Source organism: Balaenoptera acutorostrata, chromosome 17 (assembly GCF_949987535.1).
Source record: "Balaenoptera acutorostrata chromosome 17, mBalAcu1.1, whole genome shotgun sequence".
Taxonomy (NCBI): domain Eukaryota; kingdom Metazoa; phylum Chordata; class Mammalia; order Artiodactyla; family Balaenopteridae; genus Balaenoptera; species Balaenoptera acutorostrata.
The window spans coordinates 41084659-41108215 of record NC_080080.1 but is presented as its reverse complement, the minus strand read 5'-3'; the positions used below and the strand labels follow the sequence as shown (position 1 = coordinate 41108215).

At 35.2% G+C, this 23557-nt stretch overlaps 1 pseudogene; it reads right to left on the bottom strand.

The window, feature by feature from the left end:
* LOC103010507 (protein Z-dependent protease inhibitor-like) lies at nucleotides 1-22936 on the bottom strand (annotated as a pseudogene).
* Nucleotides 22937-23557: the final 621 nt, after the last annotated feature.

The window sequence follows — 23557 nt, the reverse complement described above, 5'->3', positions numbered from 1 at the left end:
TCACAGGAGAGTTGGATTCACCATCCTGCCCAGAAATAGCAGCATTCTAGAGGTTTCTTCACAGATCATGAAATGAAATGGTCGGTCCACTTTGATGATGGGAGGCATGGAATAAGCAGTGATTTCTGACAGGTTTCCCACCACTGCTTCAGTTCCTTACTAACCTCAATCATTGCTCTTTGTAAAACCTTGGTTATTTTAATATTTCTCACAGTAACTGAGAGTTCACTCAGGTCAGCCCACGGTGAGAAGATTCTGCTGATTCCCATCTCCTTCAGCAGTTCATGTACCTCATCCTTTTTTAGAAGATAAAGACTCTTTTTTAAAATTTTGTATATATATATATTTATTTATTTGGTTGCACTGGATCTTAGTTGTGGCAGGCGGGCTCCTTAGTTGCAGCTCGCTGGCTCCTTAGTTTTGGCATGCGAACTCTTAGTTGCTGCAGGCGGGATCTAGTTCCCTGACCAGGGATTGAACCCGGGAACCTGCATTGGGAGCACGGAATCTTAACCACTGTGCCACCAGGGAAGTCCCTAAAGACTTTTTATGATCATAAATTCAATACAATTGTCAGATATTATTAAGAATACTTAATAGTATCCACTGTTAAATTATTCTCTCACAAATGTCATATTTCACTATAGTTTGTTTGAATCATGGTCTAGATAAAGACGACACATTGCAAATGGCAGATATATTTCTTAAGGCTTTTTCAATATGTAGACCACTCCCACTTCCTTTTTCCCTTATAACTAATTTGTCAAAGAAATGGAATATTTTTCTCTTGCAAATTATTCCCCACCACCTGGATTGTGCTGATTGCCTTTCCATGCTGTGTTTTACATATTCCTCAGTCCCTGTAGATGTACCTCATACTTCTGATCTAATTTGAACTTTGGAAAGAAAACTTCCGTTTTTCTGGTTTTCATGTTTTTGAGCTGTGTGTCCACCAGGTCTGTGGTCAGGTAGTCTTCAAGGGCAAGATGGTCACCTATCTTCTCCATGAGGACCACCAGCATGGTGGCATTTCCTCAGTAAGGCAGTTTGAGGATGTGGCAATGAAAATTCTTATCAACTGTGGAGGCAAATTTGCCTGCCCAGTACATCATGGGCACCTTGACTTCTTTGTACTTGTCCAGGTGGAAAATTTTCACCTTGATGAGAACAGGGTCAAAAGGGGTCAGTCACTTCCCTCTTGGAGAATTTGAAGAAGGTCTCTTTGACACCAAAGTCCTCGTGGATGAGGGCAAAGCTCTCCTGGGCCAGGCCCAGCTCCCAGTTGTGGGAGAGGCTGTCTCTGAGATGCTTCCTCAGAGACCATATGCCTCTGTTCTCTGCACTCACCTAGTTAATTCTGCATTGGAGTATCTAACATGGCTCTGTGGGTGAGTTTATAATTAAAATCCCTGGTGCTGTTCATCCCCATAATCCTGGCCATAGTTTGTTTCTTAGTCCTCTCCTCTTCTACCTAGAATAAACTTCTCTTCTAGCTAAAATAAACTTCTAGAAGGCTAGAGGGAGTGAAGAAAGGCTTAGTGAATCTTCCCTAAAGAAAGACATAGTTTTTCCCCAATAAAAAAACTAATAGTTCTACTAGCTAATAGTTGTTAAAGTAAAAACAAAACAAAACCATAAAGGTACTGTGATTAAATCAGTGGAAAAAATTGGGTTTAATAAAAGTAAATATGATTTTTTAACTGCAATACCTTTCAAACGTTTAAGATGCAAAGCATTTTATTAGGATAAATACCTAAAGTGTTGTAATAGGAAAAAATACTGAAATCTCAGTGGCTTAACATTATAAGATATATTTCTGGCTCATGACGTGGTCCAACAGTAGAGCTCTTGATTAGGTGGCTGCCTCCAAAAGGTAATTCATAAAGCCACTCACTGTCCATCAATTTCATCATCCTCAACGAAGAGGTCCTCAAATCACCCCAGATTTATTCCATTCCAGACATTTGGAAGGAGCAAAGAGCAAGGAAGTTGGTGCATGGGAGGTTTTATGGGCCAATCCAGAGAGTAGAACACATGACTTCTACCCAGAAAGCACATCCCATTGTCTGGAACCCAGCACATGGCCACACCTAACTGCAAATGAATGCTGGGAAATGTGATCTGGAGAACAAGGAGATGGATTTTCATGAACACGCAATAGTCTCTGCCATACACATGTTTTAACCCTTTAAGAGAGACCTATGGTATAAAGCTTTTCTCAAACTTACTTATCTAAAGAACTCCCTCCCACTCATCACTCTAACATCTATCCACTTAAGTATACCATGGAACACACTTAGAGAAATACTTACATTATGTTCCCTTGGATCCTCCTCTGAAAGAGTTGCTGTTGGGTTTCTTGCCTTCTAACCATGTTGAAGACACCAAAAAAGAAATGCTGCAGTTACAGATGTCTGTAGATCCTGACTCTTTGAGGATCATATTTTCAAATCAAAAGACGATTTGTTTTCTTAGCTATTTTATACTTTATTTTCTGTTTCAAAAGACCTTACTTGTGTTATTTTCCTAGCTCTTAGAAGCAGAGTTTGACCCAATCAGCAACATTTACCCCCATGCAGCTATGCCCCAGGAGGATTATAACTCCATTTAATTAGAAACTGTGAAGCTTCCATTGGCTTAATTGCCTTCCCTATATTTAAAATTGATAACTGACAAGGACCTACTGTATAGTACAGGGAACTCTGGTCAATATTATGTAATAATCTAAATGGGAAAAGAAGTTGAAAAAGAATAGATTCCTGTATATGTATAGCTGAATCACTTTGCTGTACACCTGAAACCAACACAACATTGTTAATCAACTATACTCCAATATAAAATAAAAAGTTTAAAAAAATTGCCTTCCCTTCTCTCCCCGTGACCTCCCATAATTCCCAGTGCCTTCCAGAATCTTCCAGGGCCTTCTCTCTTTACTAGCGTTTCCTTTCCCATGACAGATGATTATTTCAAACTTTTTATCTCTTCAATTAACAACTCATCACCATGAAGACAGAAATGACTGATAAGCTTCATATATTATTATTCTCTGTAGTATTTACGTTTTAGCATGGGACAAAACATGAAAGGAGGATAATAATCTTCTAATGGTGGAAATTCAGGTACCAGTAACAGACACTGGAAAGATGTTTTCAGAAAGGCAGCATTGCTAGAGTTTTCAGAACATACAGTTTAGGTAACTACCTGCTAGACTCATTTATGAAGTTAGTCCTTGACCAAAGGTGGCCTGGTATTTCTTCCAGGGAAGACAGGTCAACCCTTAATTTGACACTCATGCCATTTCTCTGCACATATTGACTTTATTACAGGAGGTCAGAATTTTCTTCCTAGACAAGTTTATGAGATGTTACTTCCCATTACAACGATTACAAAAAATTTGACAAGTTTAATTTCCTTACCTGTTTTATTCCACTTTGGCCTCAAAGCTAATTTATCAAAAGGTAGGAATATTCTTAGATTAGTACCCTGAATAAAAATATGACCCCAGATTTTCTCTTCTCTTTCCAATGCATCTATTCTAGATATTCAGATATATTTGTACCTGAATATTTGGGATATAACAGGAAATATATTATTTCACATATCTAATGAATTGCCAATCAAAGTCTCCTTTTATCAATAAAAATGAATATTTTGGCAAATAAGCATTAAATTTTACATTGTCAAGTGGAGAAGTCACTTGTCATTCTGTAGACTCCATTTCAGTGGAGGAAGTTATTTTTTGGAAGTGTTTTCCTGTGGAGGGTTGCATTTGATTAATTTATTCCAGAAATTTTGCCAAGGAAAATTACAAAAGTGAGGTCAAAATTTGTACATGAATTTTTGGAAAGCAACATTTTATAAAAAGTTTTGGTTTATTTTAAAAAATGAAACAGAATTTTGATTTCATGATTGGCATACTCTGAATAGAGTAAGTGAGGAAAATTTTTTTTTTTTTATATCTATACTACTTGATGCTGTATATGTTTATTTGAAGAAAAATTAAATTTGAGATCAAATTCAAGATAATTGATGTATAGTAAATATACACTTAAAAAAAGATCAAATCATGTTTAACATATTATTTAATCTTAGAGAAAATGAGAGCTGTGGCAAAAAGGTCGCTAATAGGTGGAGATTCAGAGTATGCATTTTTCTATTTCTTGCCATTGTAAGAGCTATTTATTTTTAAATTGTATAATTTAAAAACTTAATTTACCCCCGTATTTAGCAAATGGGTTTCATATCAGTTCAACTGGAAGTTTTCTTCCTATAGTTGCCTAGAGCTATTTATTTATTTATTTTATTTTATTTTATTTTTTTTTATTTCTGAGATATACATTTTAACGTAATAACTAGGATTATGACTTATAACATTATACCAGAACATATAAGATTTTTAGAAATTTCATGTAATGTCTGAAACATTTATATTAACATATTTCCATACAAATAACCCAATGAAAGTTTAGTATTAGTTGTTTTGTTTGTTTGTTTTTTTATACTGCAGGTTCTTATTAGGCATCAATTTTATACACATCAGTGTATACATGTCAATCCCAATCGCCCAATTCAGCACAACACCATCCCCACCCCACCGCAGTTTTCCCCCCTTGGTGTCCGTATGTCCGTTCTCTACATCTGTGTCTCAACCTCTGCCCTGCAAACTGGATCATCTGTACCATTTTTCTAGGTTCCACATACATGTGTTAATATACGATATTTGTTTTCCTCTTTCTGACTTACTTCACTCTGTATGACAGTCTCTAGATCCATCCACGTCTCAACAAATGACTCAATTTCGTTCCTTTTTATGGCTAATATTCCATTGTATATATGTACCACTACTTCTTTATCCATTCGTCTGTTGATGGGCATTTAGGTTGCTTCCATGACCTGGCTATTGTAAATAGTGCTGCAATGAACATTCGGGTGCATGTGTCTTTTTGAATTATGGTTTTCTCTGGGTATATGCCCAGTAGTGGGATTGCTGGGTCATATGGTAATTCTATTTTTAGTTTTTTAAGGAACCTCCATATTGTTCTCCATAGTGGCTGTATCAATCTACATTGCCACCAACAGTGCAAGAGGGTTCCCTTTTCTCCACACCCTCTCCAGCATTTGTTGTTTGTAGATTTTCTGATGATGCCCATTCTAACAGGAGTGAGGTGATACCTCATTGTAGTTTTGATTTGCATTTCTCTAATAATTAGTGATGTTGAGCATCTTTTCATGTGCTTTGTGGCCGTCTGTATGTCTTCTTTGGAGAAATGTCTATTTAGGTCTTCTGCCCATTTTTGGATTGGGTTGTTTGTTTCTTTAATATTGAGCTGAATGAGCTGTTTATATATTTTGGAGATTAATCCTTTGTCCGTTGATTAATTTGCAAATATTTTCTCCCATTCTGAGGGTTGTCTTTTCGTCTTGTTTATGGTTTCCTTTGCTGTGCAAAAGCTTTGAAGTTTCATTAGGTCCCATTTGTTTATTTTTGTTTTTATTTCCATTACTCTAGGAGGTGGATCAAAAAAGATCTTGCTGTGATTTATGTCAAAGAGTGTTCTTCCTATGTTTTCCTCTAAGAGTTTTATAGTGTCCAGTCTTATATTTAGGTCTCTAATCCATTTTGAGTTTATTTTTGTGTATGGTGTTAGGGAGTATTCTAATTTCATTCTTTTACATGTAGCTGTCCAGTTTTCCCAGCACCACTTATTGAAGAGACTGTCTTTTCTCCATTGTATATCTTTGCCTCCTTTGTCATAGATTAGTTGACCATAGGTGCATGGGTTAATCTCTGGGCTTTCTATCTTGTTCCATTGATCTATGTTTCTGTTTTTGTGCCAGTACCATATTGTCTTGATTACTGTAGCTTTGTAGTATAGTCTGAACTCAGGGAGTCTGATTCCTCCAGCTCCATTTTTTTCCCTCAAGACTGCTTTGGCTATTCGGGGTCTTTTGTGTCTCCATACAAATTTTAAGATGATTTGTTCTAGCTCCGTAAAAAATGCCATTGGTAATTTGATAGGGATTGCATTGAATCTGTAGATTGCTTTGGGTAGTATACTCATTTTCACAATGTTGATTCTTCCAATCCAAGAACATGGTATATCTCTCCATCTGTTGGTATCATCTTTAATTTCTTTCATCAGTGTCTTATAGTTTTCTGCATACAGGTCTTTTGTCTCCCTAGGTAGGTTTATTCCTAGGTATTTTATTCTTTTTGTTGCAATGGTAAATGGGAGTGTTTCCATAATTTCTCTTTCAGATTTTTCATCATTAGTGTATAGGAATGCAAGAGATTTCTGTGCATTCATTTTGTATCCTGCAACTTTACCATATTCATTAATTAGCTCTAGCAGTTTTCTGGTGGCAGTTTTAGGATTCTCTATGTATAGTATCATGTCATCCGCAAACAGTGACAGTTTTACTTCTTCTTTTCCAATTTGTATTCCTTTTATTTCTTTTTCTTCTCTGATTGCCGTGGCTAGGACTTCCAGAACTATGTTGAATAATAGTGGTGAGAGTGGACATCCTTGTCTCGTTCCTGATCTTAGAGGAAATGCTTTCAGTTTTTCACCATTGAGAATGATGTTGGCTGTGGGTTTGTCATATATGGCCTTTATTATGTTGAGGTAGGTTCCCTCTATGCCCACCTTCTGGAGAGTTTTTATCATAAATGGGTGTTGAATTTTCTCAAGAGCTATTTATTTTTGAATACAGCTCCTGAGTAGTGAATTGCAAAAATAAAAAGAACAAACTTTTTCCATTTAATTCATGGACAATGGAAGCTTCAAACCCAGAAGTGACCATCACCATAATGTATTGTGGTTTTATGGTTGTTTTCTTTTTAAAAATTTATTTATTTTATTTATTTATTTTTGGCTGCATTGGGTCTTTGTTGCTGTGCACGGGCTTTCTCTAGTCTTTGTGAGCAGGGGCTACTCTTCATTGTGGTGCGCGGGCTTCTCATTGTGGTGGCTTCTCTTGTTGCAGAGCACAGGGCTCTAGGTGAATGGGTTTCAGTAGTTGTGGCTCACGGGCTCAGTAGTTGTGGCTTATGGGCTCTAGAGCACAGGCTCAGTAGCTGTGGCACACGGGCTTAGCTGCTCCGTGGCATGTGGGATCTTCCCGGACCAGGGCTTGAACCTGTGCCCCCTGCACTAGCAGGCAGATTCTTAACCATTGCACCACCAGGGAAGCCCAATGTATTGTGGTTTTAATAGCAAAGTATCTAGGATTCTGCAATCCGATTTTTAGGAAAAGCAGCAAGTGTCTATACTTTACTGTTGAATACCCTCCTCTTTCCTAATACCTCCAGCTATAGATTTTCAGTGAGTACACAGATCCATTCAAAAACCAGGGATGATAATCATAGAAGACTCATTATATTTTAAAAAATAACATGGATGCAAGACTTTTGGTAAATAATATCATTTAAAAAAATAATAAAACAAATTAAATTAGGCTCCCAATTTCCTGCCTGAATAACATTCTCTGTGCAGGTATACATGCATATAGCAACCTTGATGCCACCAGAATCTTGAATTTACATCTACCTTTCTATGTTTCACAGAACTTCTGTCCAGCATATAGATTACCTAACAACTGTCATGTTGGTGAGAGTTAGATTTTCCTACCATAATTTATTCATTTTTTTAAAAAGCCATGGCATCAAGAGTTAAAAGCTTACTGTGAAACCTATGAAAATACATTTGTTCACCTGGGCCCATGTTGACCCCTCTCTGCTTCCCTTGGACTCATCTGAATCTTGGTGAGCTTAAGGTGAGAGTGAGACACATCAATTCAACATAGAGTTGGGGTGTGCTGAAGGTTGCATAACTCTAATTAAAAAAAGCCAGTGTGTTTTTATGGCAGGATTCTGGAGGGCTGCACTGATTCCCTGATGAATGTTGACAGGGCTATTAAAGCTGTGAAACATCGCTTGAATATGGCATTGAATGAAAAAACTAGCTTAGCCGTGCTGTTCTTGGGTGTTAGCTGATTAAACTAAGCCACAGGGAAAACCATCTTCAGACTATGCATTCATTTTCTCAACTGTTTTGTTTGTTTCTCAGCAGCTATTTAACAAGGTTGGTTAGCTAGGTTTCTTTATAGTGGCCTTTAGATTCTATCTATGACATAAAGGGTGAACCATTATGTCCATGACTCCTTTTGTTGCCCCAAGACATCTGGTGTGCTGCACAAAAGAGACCCCCTCTCCTGCTTTTTTGAGCCATAACTTTGACTAGTGTGTGTGTGTTTATATTTCTGTAGAGGAAGGCTTGACTTTGGCCAAATCCACTTCAACTCTGATCCCACCCTTTATTTTCCGTGGCTCTTTAACCTCTCTGAGACTCAGTTTTCCTCAGATATCAAGAGGGCATGATGATACTTTGCAAGTTTATTATGGGAATTAGAGATCATGTAAAGTGCCTAACATGATTCCTGGCATAGATTAGGCACCCAATAAAAAGTAGCTCTTATTATTGTTATTGAAACAATCTAGTGAGAAAAAAATGTATGAGTTATTGCCTTTTTTGTTACATAGAGAAGAATTTGGGAGAGAGGAACAAAATGGTGTTTCCACAAATGGAAATGAAATGAAATCTCGACACTTGCTTTGAACTAAATTTTAGGCCTTTGGTGAGAATTGGCATACCTCTTTGAAGAGTTAATTTAGGTAGATTTAAGTAATTTGACTTTTATAGTACTTTTGAAAAAATTTCTAAGGGAAGTTGGATGAGATTCTTTCAGTAATTACACAAAATGGGTGAGTATCTGGGAGATATTTAAACCAAGAACAGATAATATGAAAATGAGAACACATTGCAATAGGTGAGATGTAGGTTAGAGCTAAAGCATCACATGACTTTTCTAATGAGGTGTTGAAATACCAAATTGGAAACGGAGAGAGACTCCAAATATTCTATTCTGATATTTTACATCTGCAAGTGGGAGTGTAATTTGCTGGTAGATAATAAGATTCTTAAAAACTTTAAGCTTCTAAATCAGCAATTTCATTTCCATTTCTCCATTCTAAGAGAAAATACAAAATTCAGAAAATTGCTCTAGGCATAAAGATGTTCACGATAGTATTAGCTATATAAAAATGTGGAAACAATTTAAATGTCTGAAAATATGGAGATGATTAAAACAATTAGGCTAAATATCATGTATATAAGTATTGTATAAGCAAGCTATTGTGAGAAGTTTAATGGGGAAATGTTTCTACAAAGGGAAAAATATATAAGATTATATATAAATTATTATTTTAACTATATAACACAGTTATTGAAAAAAACACTGGAAGGAAATATTTATTTGAACCATGTAAAGTTAGTTTTGACCTATAGAAGGACTATTTTGAATGGTTTAACCTAATACATGAATATTTTGGGGAAGTGGTAAAATTTTCAGCAATATTCTCTTTCTATGAAGTTTTTGTAATTTTCTGTTTTACAGAAACATATTTTTATTATAAGGAATTTTTAATAGGAAATGACTTAGTCATCTAAAAAAGGAACTGTTCTAATTTAGGCAAAATTTAAAAAGAATAAATTAGGTTTCCATTTCTGACAGTTTTACAAACTTAATATTCTGCAAAGCCTTACACTACAGAATAATCCCAGATACTATATAAAGTGTTTGGAAAAACTATTCATTACATGGTTGAGCTGGCAACAGAGTAAGGAAATCCCCAGCACTCAAACATGAAACAAAAGCATAAATCCTGGGAGAAAAGTCCATGACTGCTTTCTGGGCACCTGTGGATTTCTGGTGATCCAGAGATTATGTTTTAATGGCCTCATAGGTAGCAGGGAACAAATATTGGTGGCCATATAATGTAAGGAGTCACATAAAAGACCTGCATGTGAAGCCAAGACCCTACCTAACAAAAAGGGCCACATCTTCAGTGAACAGTGAACTAGAGGTAAATCCTAATTTACATGGGAAATTTGCTTCTTTTATCTTAAAACAAAATTATCAGAAAATAATAGGTTTAAAGGTGGATTCCATAAGCAGGTATAAATCTTATGTGGGTGAAAGAACTCTCAACTTCATGCCTCTAAGAATTCATTCAGATAAAAGTATATCAGATAAACAACTCAACAGTTAAACATTACAAAACAGATGTGGGAACAAGAAACATGGCTGAGAATCAGCAGAAATACCCAATAGTTGAGACAAATAAACAAATATCAAACATACAAAGACTTATGATATTCAAATATTCAAATATATAATAGAAAAAGAGCATATTTTATAAGTTTAAAGGAATATAAAACAGTACTGAAAGTATGAGTTTAGAGACTCTCAGTGATGATAAGGCACATTTGAAGAAGAAATTATAGACTTGAAAAGCATAATTGAAATAAACTCGGTTAGTTTTAAAAGCAGATTCCATACAACTCAAGAGAAGGACTGAATTATAGGATGACCCTACAGAAATGACCAGATGCATACCAATGTCAAAGATATGGTAACCATGAAGGAGACATCAAAAATCATGGATCATAAAATGAAAGCAAATGTCCAACATACATGTAATCAGGGTTACAGAAGGAGTGGCCATGAAAATGAAAAATGGATAATATTCTAAGAGATAACAGTGAAAATTTTCCAAAACTGATAAAAGACACACATCCTATGATTTAGGAATCACTAAGTTCCAAGCAGGAAAGATGCAAACATTATATCTATATCTATATCTATATATCTAGTTACATTGCAGTGAAGCTGCAAAATAACAAAAGAAAAGAAATTTAATGAGTAGTCAGAGAGAAAAAGCAGATTAGAAACAAATAATAATTAAAGACAAAAATGAAAAATAGCATATAGTGTTATACTGTTTTCAAAGTCTGAGAGAAAATAAATGTAAACACACAGCAAAACTGTTTTTTAAGCATGTGAATATAATGAAGACATTCTCGGAAAACAAAAAAACTGTTTACCATCAAATATGGTGTTTATTACCATCAGTAGAGTAACTACTGAAGAATACACTTCAAGAAGAATGAAAATGATCCCAGAGGGAAGGTCTGAGAAGGAAGAAAGAGAGGATAGTGAAGAAAGGAGTGAACATGTGGGTAAATCTAGGTAAATATTTATTGTATAAAACAATATTTAAAACAACAATGACAATAATAATGTTTCATTTGTGGAATATGAAAACAATTTTGAATACAAGTAAAATATTTCCTGATAATAACATGTAAGTTGGAACAATTAGTATTAAAGCATTTTAGACTTTAATATGTTTACATGTTAAAATTTCTAAACAGCTACTGAAATAATAGAAATACAGTGTAAACTTCCAAATGAATAAGGGTTAAAAAAATACAAATAACAAAAACCTTAAGCAATCCAAAAGATGGCAATGAAAAATATAAACAAAAAAAGCAGGGCAAATAAAAGGGCAAAAATAAGGTGGTAAAGAGAAATTCAATACATCAACAATCTCAGTAAATATCAATGAACTAAACTTTTCAGTTAGAAGGTTAAGTTTGACTGTGTTAAAAAAAGATCTAACCCCATGTTGTTTATAAGAGACTTGACCAAAATATAAGGATATAAAAATTGAAAGTAAAATGCTGGAAGAAGATATACCAGAAAAAAATAATGAAAAGTAAATTGGTGTGGTTATGGGAACTTCAGACAAAACAAGACTTTAAGACAAGAATCACTACTAGAAATAAAAATATCCACTATATAATGGTAAAAGGTTGAATTCCCTTGGAATAACAGTTCAAAACATGCATGCACATAATTACATACCTTCAAAACATATAAAGTAAATACTAAAAACTATAAGAAAAAGAGAAAAATCCACCATTATTATAACCAATATGAAAACAATTCTCAGCAATTGATAAATCAAGCAGAACAATCAATAACTTAGAATAAAGGACATTTGCCCACCACTATCAACAAACTTGATATATTGACTCCCACACCAAACAATTAGAGAAAACCATTCTTTTCAAGAATTCATTGAACATTTATGAAAACTAAACAGAATTTAGACTCATCAAATTTTAGAGAATTCTTATCGTGCAGACTATGTTCTGTGATAACAATGCAATTAAGTTAGAAATATTTTACAGAAAGATTACTAAACCACAGCATACATTTGAAAATGTAAAGGCTAAATAACTCATGGGTCAAATAAAGATCATAATGAAATTTGGGAAATACTTATAATTGATTGAAAATGAAAATATTACATATTAAGTATTTGGAATGCAGATAAAGCAGTACTTAAATATTTGTATTAGAAAAGAATGATTGAAGATTAATAAGCTAACACTACAACTCAAAAATTAAATTAAAAATAGCAACAGAGAGACAAAGGGCATTACATAATTATGACAATCCAACAAGAGAATATAACACTTGTAAACATTTATGCACCCAACATAGGAGCACCTAAATATATAGAGCAAATATTAACAGAAATAAAAAAAGATAAATTGACAGTAATAGTGGAGACTTTAATACCCCACTTATGGTAATGGATCCAGACAGAAAATCACTAAGAAAACACTGGCCTTAAGTGCCATATTAGACTAGATAGACTTAATAGATACATACAGAACATTCCATCCCCAACCAGCAGAATACACATTCTTTTCGAGTCCACAGGGAACATTCTCCAGAAGAGATCACAAGTTAGGCCACAAAACAAGTCTCAGTAAATTGAAGAAGATTGAAATCACATCAAGAATCTTTTCCAATTACAATGGTAGAAACTAGAAATCAACTACAAAAAGAAAACTGGATGGAATAAAAATATATGGAGTCTAAACATTATGCTACTAGACAATTAATGGTCAATGAAGAAATCAGGAGGAAATTAAAATAACTTTGAAACAAACAAGAAGAGAAAATATACCCTTCCAAAACCTATGGGATGCAGCAAAAGCAGTTCTAAGAGGGAAGTTTATAGCAATACAGGCTGACCTCAAGAAGCAAGAAAAATCTCAAAAAATCTAACCTTACCCCTAAGGGGACTAGAAAAAAAAAAAAAAAAGAATAAACAAAGCCCAAAGTTAGCAGAAGGAAGGAAATAAAAAAGGTCAGAGTGGAAATAAAAAATAGAGACTAAAAAAACTAGAAAAGATCAATAGAACTAAAAGCTTGTTCTGTGAAAAGATAAACAAAATTTTCAAACCTCTGGCCAGACTTATCAAGAAAAAAGAGTCAGAGCCCAAATAAAATCAGAAATGAAAGATGAAAAGTTACAGTTTACCATAGAAAAACAAAGTATCATAAGAGACTACTATGAGCAGTTATACACCAACAAACTGGAAAACCTAGAAGAAATGAATAAATTCCTGGAAACATACAACCTACCAAGACTGAATCAGGAAGAGACAGAAAATCTAAATAGACCAATTACTAGTAATGAAACTGAGTCAGTAACTCAAAAAATCCCAATAAACAAAAGTCCAGGAGCAGATGGCTTCACAGGTGAATTCTACCAAACATTTAAAGAAGAGTTAATACCTATCCTTCTCAAACTATTCTAAAAATAATTGAAGAGGAGGGAACAGTTCCAAAATCATTCCATGAGGCCAGAATTACCCTGATAGCAAAACCAGACGGACACCACACACAGAGAAAATTACAGGCCATAGGTACAAAAATCCTCAACAAAATATTAGCAAAGAGAATTTAACAGTACATTAAAAGGATCATACATCATGATCAAGTGGGATTTATTCCAGGAATGAGGAATGCAAGGATGGTTCAACAACCACAAATGAATCAACATAATACACAATATTAACAAAACAAAGGATAAATATCATTGATCATCTCAATAGATGCAGAAAAAGCATTTGTCAAAATTTAACATAATTCATGATAAAAACTCTTAACAAAGTGGGTATAGTGGGAACATACTGCAACAAAATAAAGGCCACACTCAACAATCAATGACTAACATCATACTCAATGACAAAAAACTAAAAGCATTTCCTGTAAGGTCAGAAACAAGACAAAGATGCCCACTCTCACCACTTTTATTATAGAAGTCCTAGACACAGCAGTCAGACAAGAAAAAGAAACGACATCCAAATTGGAAAGAAAGAAGTAAAACTGTCAATATTTGCAGATGACATGATACTATAAACAGGAAACCCTAAAGACTCCACCAAAAACTATTGGAACCAATAAATGAATTCAGCAAAGTTGCAGGATACAGATTAGCATACAGAAATCTGTGGCATTTGTATACACTAACAATGAACTCTCAAAAATAGAAATTAAGAAAACAATTCCACTTACAATTGCACCAATTTAAATACCTCAGAGTAAATTTAACCAAGGAGGTGAAAGACCTGTACTCTGAAAGCTATGGCATTGATGAAAAAAATTAAAGATGAGAAAAATAGTTGGAAATTTATACTGTTCTTATGGATTGGAAGAATTAATATTGTTAAAATGCCTATACTACCAAAAGCAATATAAAGATTCAATGCAATCCCTATCAAGATACCAACTGCATTTTTCATAGAAAGAACACAAATAGACCTAAAATTTGTATGGAACCACAAAAGACTCTGAACTGCTAAGGCAATCTTGAGAAAAAAGTACAAAATTGGAGGTATCACACTCCCTGACTTTGAACTATACTGCAAAACTATAGTAATCAAAACAGTATGGCACTGGCATAAAAACAGACACATAGATCAATACAACAGAAATAAACCCATTCACATATGGAAAATTAATCTACAGCAAAGGTGGTAAGACTATACAATGGGGAAAATGTAGTCTCTTCAATAAATGATGTTGGGAAAATAGGATAGCTACATGCAAAAGAATGAATCTGGACCACTATTTTACACCATATACAAAAATTAACTCAAAATGGAATAAAGACTTGAATGGAAAACCAGAAACTACTAAACTTCTAGAAGAAAACATAGGCAGTCAGATCTTTGACTTTGGTCTTAGCATATTTTTGGGGATCTATCTCCTTAGGCAAGGGCAACAAAAGCAAAAATAAGCAATGGGACTACATCAAACTGAATTTTTTTTTTAAGCGAAGGAAACCAGCAGCAAAAGAAAGAGGCAACCTCATGAATGGGAGAAAATATTTGCAAACCACATGTCTGATAAGAGGTTAATATCTGGAATATATAAAGAACTTATACAACTTAATATCAAAAAACCCAAGCAATCCAATTAAAAAAATTGTCAAAAGACTTGAACAGAAATTTTTCCAAAGAAGACATACAGCTGGCCAACAGGTACATGAAAAGGTCCTCAACATTATTAATCATCAGGGAAATGCATATCAAAATCACAATGAGATATCACCTCACAGCTGTGAGAATGGCTGCTATTAAAAAGACAAAAACAAAAAACAAGTGTTGGAGAGGATGTGGAGAAAAATGAAACCTCATTCACTGTTGGTGAGAATGGAAATTGGTGCAGCCACTATGGAAAACAGTATGGAGATTCCTCAAAAAATTAAAAATAGAACTATCATATGATCCAGCAATTCCACTTCTGGGTATTTATCTGAAGAAAACGAAAATGTTAATTTGAAAAAGAAAATGAAAATGCTAATTTGAAAATGCTAATTTATTTGAAGAAAATGAAAATGCTAATATGCAATGCTGTGTTTATTGCACCATTATTTACAATAGCAAAGATATGAAAACAACCTAAGTGTCCATCAATAGGTGAATGGATAAAGAAGATATGGTACATGTATATAAAATAATGAAATATTAGTCAGCCATTATAAACATTTGTGAAAACATGAATAGACCTAAAGGGTATTATGCTAATTGAAATGAGTCAGACAGAGAAAGGCAAATACCATATATCACTTATATGTGGTATCTAAAAAAACAAAACAAATTAATAAATAAAACAAAACAGAAACAGATTCATAGATAGGGAGAACAAACTGAGATGGAGATGGAGGGAAGATGGGCAAAATAGGTGAAGGGCATTAAGAGGCACAAACTTCCAGTTATAAAGTAAATAAGTCACAGGGATTTAATATACAGGATAGGGAATATAGTCAATAATATTGTAATAACTTTAAATAGTGACAGATGGTAACTAGACTTACAATGGTGATCATCTCATAATGTATATAAATGTCAAATCACTATGTTGTACACCTGAAACTACATAACATTGTATGTAAATTATACTTCAGTAAAAAAGAAACTAAAAATAGCAATAAAGTCAGAAGTGGAGAAAAAGAAATAATCAGGATAAATGTAGAAATGAAAGAAATAAATGAAATAGAAAGCAAGGAGAATCAACTAAGTTGGGTTTTTGTGAAGTGACAAAATTGCTCAATGTCCGGTAAGATTGATTAAAAAATGAGATAGGCATCAAAAAACCTATATTATAAATAAATAAAAAAGGAGGATGTAACTTCAGATGCAGAAGAACTTAAAAAGATAACGGGATATTATATACAACTTATGCCAATCCATTAAAAGATTAGATGAAATGGGCAAATTACTTGAAAAAATATAACATATCAAAATCAACAGAAAAGAGAGAGCCTGAATAGTCACATTACCATAAAATAATTTTAATCAGTGTAAGTTTAAAATCTTCTCACAAAGAGAATGCTAGGGTCAGATGATTCTACAAGCAAATTCTTTCATATACTTTCAAATATTTAAATAACAGGTATTTCTACAAAATTTTCTAGGAAATAAGAAAAGAGAGAATATTCCCACCTTATTTTATGAGGCTATTAAACCTCATTATCAAAACCAGACAATGATGGTATGAAAAAGGTCAATTACAGGACAATCTCATTCACTAATATAGATACAAAAATTCTAAAGGAAATAATAGGCAAATAAAATCCAATGAAATATACATCATTACTAAGATGGTTTCCTAATTATGAAGTTAATTCAATAATAGAAAATCACCATGTTAACAGATTAAAGAAGAAAATGATATAATCATCTTAATATACGGAAAATAAAAGAAAAATTAAAATTCCCAGTCCATTAACTACTTTAAAATATCTCAGTAAACTAGAAATAAAAAAGAACGTCTTTGATCTGCTAAGTGGTATCTACAAAAGAACTACATAAGATTTATTTAAATCATGACATGTCAAAACATTCCCTTTAAAATCAGAAACAAAACGGTAGTTCACTGTCAGCCCTAACCAACACAGTAAAAGAAGAAAAATAAATAAAAGGTATACAATTTGGAAAGGAAGAAACAAAACTGTCATCACTGAGGTTGACAAAATTATCCACATAGAAGATACACTGACAATTTCTTTTGAATTAATAAGAGAGTTTAGCAAAGGTGCTGGATATATGTCAATATATGAGTCAATTGCATATATACAATCAGCAACAAGTAGTCAGAAAATATATATATTTAAAAGGTGTTATTTACAATGGCAACAAAAATAAAGTACTAGAAATAAATCTATAGATGTGCAGAATCGTTAAAGAGAAGATTATGATAATCTATTGAACGATATTAATAAGATCTAAATAAATTAAAAATATTATGACAATATACTGAAAGATATTAACAAGATCTAGACAAAATACACTTCATCTTTTCATGGAGAGAGAAAGACTCAATATCACAAAAATACCAATTCTCAAATCTCTAGATTCAATGCAATTACAGTCAAAATTTCAGTAATATTTTTCATAGAACTTGACAAATGAGGTGTGAGGGACACTTCTTACTATATGGCCTCTGGTACATGTAAAAATTTTAACTATGAGAAGGTATTTTCTATTTTAAAAATTTACAGTTAAAATAAATTGTAGTAGACAGCCTCTAAGATGGCTGCCAATGATCCCCGCTTCCTCATATCTTGTGTGATCCCCTCCCCTTGGGGTGGACTGGACTTAATGACTCTTTTCTGATGGATAGAATATGTAAGACATGACGGGATGTCACTTCTGTGGCTTCTGCCTCAGGTGCTGGCTCTCACTCTCTCTGGATTGCTTGCTGTGGAGGAAGCCAGCTTCTACGTCTCCAGGCAGCCCTGTGGAGAGGCTGGAGTGACCGAACTTGGACATGGATCTTCCGAGGCTTGTCAACAGCCACTTGAGGGAAATTGAAGGTGACTCCTCCCCAGGTCAAGTTTTGAGATGACTATCCAGCTCTTGCCCACAGCTTGAGCATGAGAGACCCTGAGCCAGAGGCCCCCAGCTAAGCCACTCCAGGATTCCTGACCCACAAAAACTGTGAGATAAGTATGAGTTGTTTCCAGCCACTAATGGAATAATTTGTTCTATAGCAATAGATACCTAAAACAAAGTACATTGATAAACATAAAAAATACATAAACAGAATAACAAAGGGCCATGAATAGCTGAGACACTTCTGAAGAAAAACAAAGTAGGAGGACTTAGCCTAGCTGATATCAAGATTTATTACAAACCTATAGTTAATTACAGCAGTGTGTTTTTTGTGTAGAGAATTAGGTCAATGGAATAGAATAGCAAAAATAGAAGCTGATTCACACCAGTTTGGAAGCTTAAATCTTATAAAGCTGGCATTGCAGCTAGGGTGACCAGGATGACAAGGGTGGGACTTGGGGATATTAGGGGCAATAGTTATTTCCCAAATGGTATAAAAATATTAATATTTAACAAAGAGTATGTCACACCTGTGTGAATCATCTGACTGCCACCCTGGTTTCTTTCTACTCACCTAATTTGAGGTAAGTAGGTCTGCTCATTCAACTAGCTAAGGCAGTGATTCATTGTATTGACCCTGAGGTTAGCAAAAGAAAGGACTCAGCTCCTCCGAGAAAGTTTTCCTGAATTTCAGTTCTGGGCTCAGTTCTTGTCTTTGATTTGAGAGAGCACTTTATACATAACTCCACTACGGCACATAGTTTGCCTATTAAGATGTTAAGATCATGAACTGGGAAACAAGATTGGCTGGATTTAAGTAATGGGCAAAAGACTTAATCTCAGTTTTCTCACAATAAAATAGGGATGATAATAAGAATTGTCTTCTACCTCCGAGTTCTTGTGAGAATTGAAAGGTTTGTTCATACAAAATGTTTGAAACAAAATGTTTGAAACACCCAAAATATTTTGAAACATTTATTTCAAACATTATTTTCAAATATTTGAAAAAAGAAGATAGTGGTGAAGCATAGCATTCCAGGTAGGAGAAATAATATTTTCAACATTTCAAAGGTCGATTTGGGGGTATCTTCAGATAGTTCAGTGCAATTAGAGGATAAAGTGTGAGTTGGGAAAGGGGAGAGACAAAGCTGGATAGTAAGAATGGCTACATTATGGAAGTTCTTGCTTGGCACGCCATGGAATTTGGACTTTTTCTTGAGACTAGGTCATTGAAGGCATTTAAGAAGAGGAGTGATATAATCAGATCTGAATTTTAGAGAGATGACTGGTCACAGTGGGAGGAATCATTTATAAGAGGGGAGTTAACCTGGGAGGGAAGATTACCTGGGAAATGCTCAGTCATTCTCTGCTTCAGCCACTTGACTTGTAGTTATTCAGCTATTGCCTTTGTGCACCTTCTCCTATAGAGAAACATCATAGTGCTTTAAAAACCTTTTCAATTTTTTTCCCTTTCCCTCCCCACTTGGTGACTCTATGTGCTTTATGTGGGCATTCCATTATTTTCCTTAATTTTCAGAGTACAGAGTCACTAAACTTTCCATAATTTACTCTAAGTTTCTTTCCATTAATGTCCAACCCAGTGTCTTTTGTTCAGTGGATCACACACATTTTTCCAAATTTTGCTTCACTGAAGTTTAATGCCTTATTTTTTCCATTTCTGGGACACTCCTTAGACTTAATGGGAAAAATGAAGCAGCACATTCAAAGACCCATTTGGCTGCCATGCAACCCTGTTGATTTATCATCAATAAATAAACAGAAACTCTGCTTCTAAAAAAAAAAATCCATGCTGGAGATCTTTCTTTGTAAAACAACTCTCAGACGAAAATTGTACCATGTGCCTTTGCAGATCCTCTTTGGAGCTTCCATTTATCAATTCTTGGTACCTCTAGTCCCAGCATGCAAACAAGAAGGGCTCAAAAGCACCATGACGCTCCCCTTCCCAACAGACATGGCCCACATCCCTCTCCATCCACACACCTGCTACTCCCTAAGCTAACATCGTCTAACTGTAACCCTATTTGAGAAACTGTCTGTGTGAAACCAGTGAGTGTAGAAATAGCAGGTGACTCCATTTCAGCAGTTTTGGTGACCAGAGAAGAATTATTGCTTCCTTCACTTTGTGTCTCTGGTAAGTGCCCAAGAGGTGTAGTCAAAAAATCAACACATTAGTAATCCAGCAGGACTAACTCCAGCTGTTTAACATGGCCCAGCTCAAATGTCACATCCTCGGTGATGCCTTCCTTTACACCTTTCCTCTCCTAGTCACAGTTTCACTGTGCCCTTTGCACTCCCATAGCCCTTTGTTCAAACTACTAGTATAGCATTTATCACCACTGTTATTTTAACTTTTTGAAAATTGCATTTGAGTATGGTAGAGGGATGAGAGAATGGATTTTCAAGGAGAAAAAACTGTGGATGCCCATTGTATTATGCTACACTCAGGTTTGTGACTTTGGGTAAGTAAATACCCTCTTTGAACCTCAGTTTTCTTGTCTGTAAAAGAGACTGTAGGATTAAATAAAGAAGAGAAGATAATGTCTATATCACAGAACCTGGCCTCCAGCAGATATTTAACAAAAATCAGTTCTCTTTCTTTTCCCTTCCTGTTTAGATGTGGACCTGTCTGTCTCTCCCACTAGACCACAAAGCCTTCTGGAGAGACACTTTGACTTATGAATCTTTCTAGCACCTAGTACAGTGTCCAATCCAGGTGTTCAATGCAAGTGTGTTGGCTGCTGGATGAAAGGAATGCCATGTTGAACCCTGGAAAACTTGGCCCAACTTATTGGCCAGCGTCCTCTGACAATGCCTGTGAACCTCTGGTTTGGTTTACCTCATTATTGTATCCAAGCTCTTGATTTGTGGGTGATGAAATGAGACAGGAAAGCTTAAGTAAGTCCATATAGTCTTTGAACTTAAGATAGGTAAATGTAGACTCCTTGTTAAAGTTCCTACTCTTTGGAAAGCTGTGAGTTGTAAATTAGAGGACCTGCTTTACTTGGAGAAAAAATAATTGGGGCTAAACCTTGAAGACATTGGAGTTATTTGGAGAAGGTTTTTAGTATAATTGAGGTATTCCCTCAGGAATTGTCCTGCAGTACAAAAATGGATTCATGATCAAGGTCCCTTGGTGTTCTTCTGTGGAAAAGCACATGCTTTTGGCTGAAGAAAAAAAAAAAAAACGAACTTGGCAAGTACTGTACTGCTTTAAAATCCTTTCAATATCTGAATTAATTCCATGTCACCACACTTAGCTTCAAGCCAATGTTTCATGTGGCCCATGTCCTGGTGCACTTACTGCACATGGTATGACCAAGGTAAGTTGATGGCAATCCCCATGTAAGACATCAGTCATACAGATACATGATGTTGATGACTTGTGAATACTTTGTGCTTATTGGACATCTTTTTCTTTTGACCATTTACTCCATGACACTTTCCAGGTCAGTGCCCTGTTTGGATCTCTATAAAAATCTGGCCTTCCCCATCTTTCCAGTCAAGTCAACACCCACTATGAGCCAAACATTGTTCTAGGTATTGGGGACAGAGTGAGAAGCAAGATGGACAAAGCTCCTGCCCTCAGGGAGCTTACATCTTAGTGCACCTCTAAACTCCTTTTATTTACTCCTGTTTTTGGTGTTTTGGCTTTCATTTCCTCACCTTCAGTTTATCTATCTATGAATTCTATTATGTGCATCTGGCACACTCCATTTTGCTTTTTTAAGGTTTTTGACTTCTTCTTTCCCTTTGATGGTCTATTTATTTATTTATTTATTTATTTATTTTTATTTATTTATTTTTTTTAAAGATTTATTGATTGATTGATTGATTGATTGATTGCTATGTTGGGTCTTCGTTTCTGTGCTAGGGCTTTCTCTAGTTGCGGCAAGTGGGGGCCACTCTTCATCGCGGTGCGCGGGCCTCTCACTATTGTGGCCTCTCTTGTTGCGGAGCACAGGCTCCAGATGCGCAGGCTCAGTAGTTGTGGCTCACGGGCCTAGTTGCTCCGCAGCATGTGGGATCTTCCCAGACCAGGGCTTGAACCCGTGTCCCCTGCATTAGCAGGCGGATTCTCAACCACTGCGCCACCAGGGAAGCCCGGTCTATTTATTTTTTAAGCTATGATATGATCATAAACTTTCAGAGCTAGGTGAGCTTTGAGCCCACATAGTCCAACAGTAAGCCACAGAGATGTATTGATTTGTCCTCTCACATAACGACCTGCTGGTGGGTGGAGCCCAGCACTGACTGCCAGTTCATTGCTTTTCATTATCCATTACACTGCCTCCCTGATTTCCTACCCAGTTTTCTCATGCCTACCCTTATGCAGATTTCCTTTATTCAGCAAAATTTATGAATTCCAATTTCATGCCAGGCCCTGCTCTATCTACTGGGGAGAGAAAGACATAAATCATTTCTATAAGATCATAGTCTTCCTTCTCTTTGCTATTTCCTTTCACTTTATTGTAAATATCTTCATATTCTAAGAAGATTTGCTGGTTCCTTAAATATCCCTGCCAAATTTCTCAGTTTTTTATTTTAGATATTTTTCATCTTTAAATTTCACTTATTTTTATTTACACATAAATATGTCCTCTATAGATTCTCTTTTAGATTTGTCATTATACATGGTAAATAGTTTTATATAAATAAGCATTCTTCAGGTAGACTTCTCTTACAGATTGATCCTAAATCTTATATTTCAGACAGTCACCTTTCATGTTTCCTAGCTAACACAGATGCATTTCCTTCTTACCATCAAATGACTCATGGGCACGTAGCAGTGGTTTCAACCTTGACCCCATAGTGGATTCCCCTGAAGGGGGCTTTTAAAAATACTGATGCTGGGACCCCACCCCAAACAAATTAATTTAGAATATCTGGAGCCAGGGTCTAGACAGGTACAGTTAAAAAAAGCTCCCATAGGATTCTAACATGCTGCCATGGAGAACCACTGGTTTATAGGATAAGTATAATTTCCTTCCATAATTGTCCTCTTTCCCATTTCTTTTGGGACAGTAATATTTTATATACTGGCTCTTTTCCTACAATTCAAAGCCATAATTTGACCAGAAATGACATAATTTTCAAACTTTCATTAACCACTATACCCCATATACCTGTATTCCTAGACCGATCTGTACAGAGAGACCCTAAAGCAGTGTCTTTTCAACTTTTTTTCTCGTTCTGAAACATTGACTCTTCTTTTCTCCTCTTGGGCTCTGTACATGTGCACTATTTAAATCCCATGTCCAACTTGAAGGCACATTTTCTCCATATTTGTGCTCTTCACATTTTATTTAATCTTCTTGGCTCCGCTTTGAGTGGCCCCCTTCCTTTTGTACTTTGCTGTCTCAAGCTTAGTATCACTGCTCTCTTTCTATAGATTTGGAATTTAGGTTTCCTACAGTGGGCTGCTGTTTTAT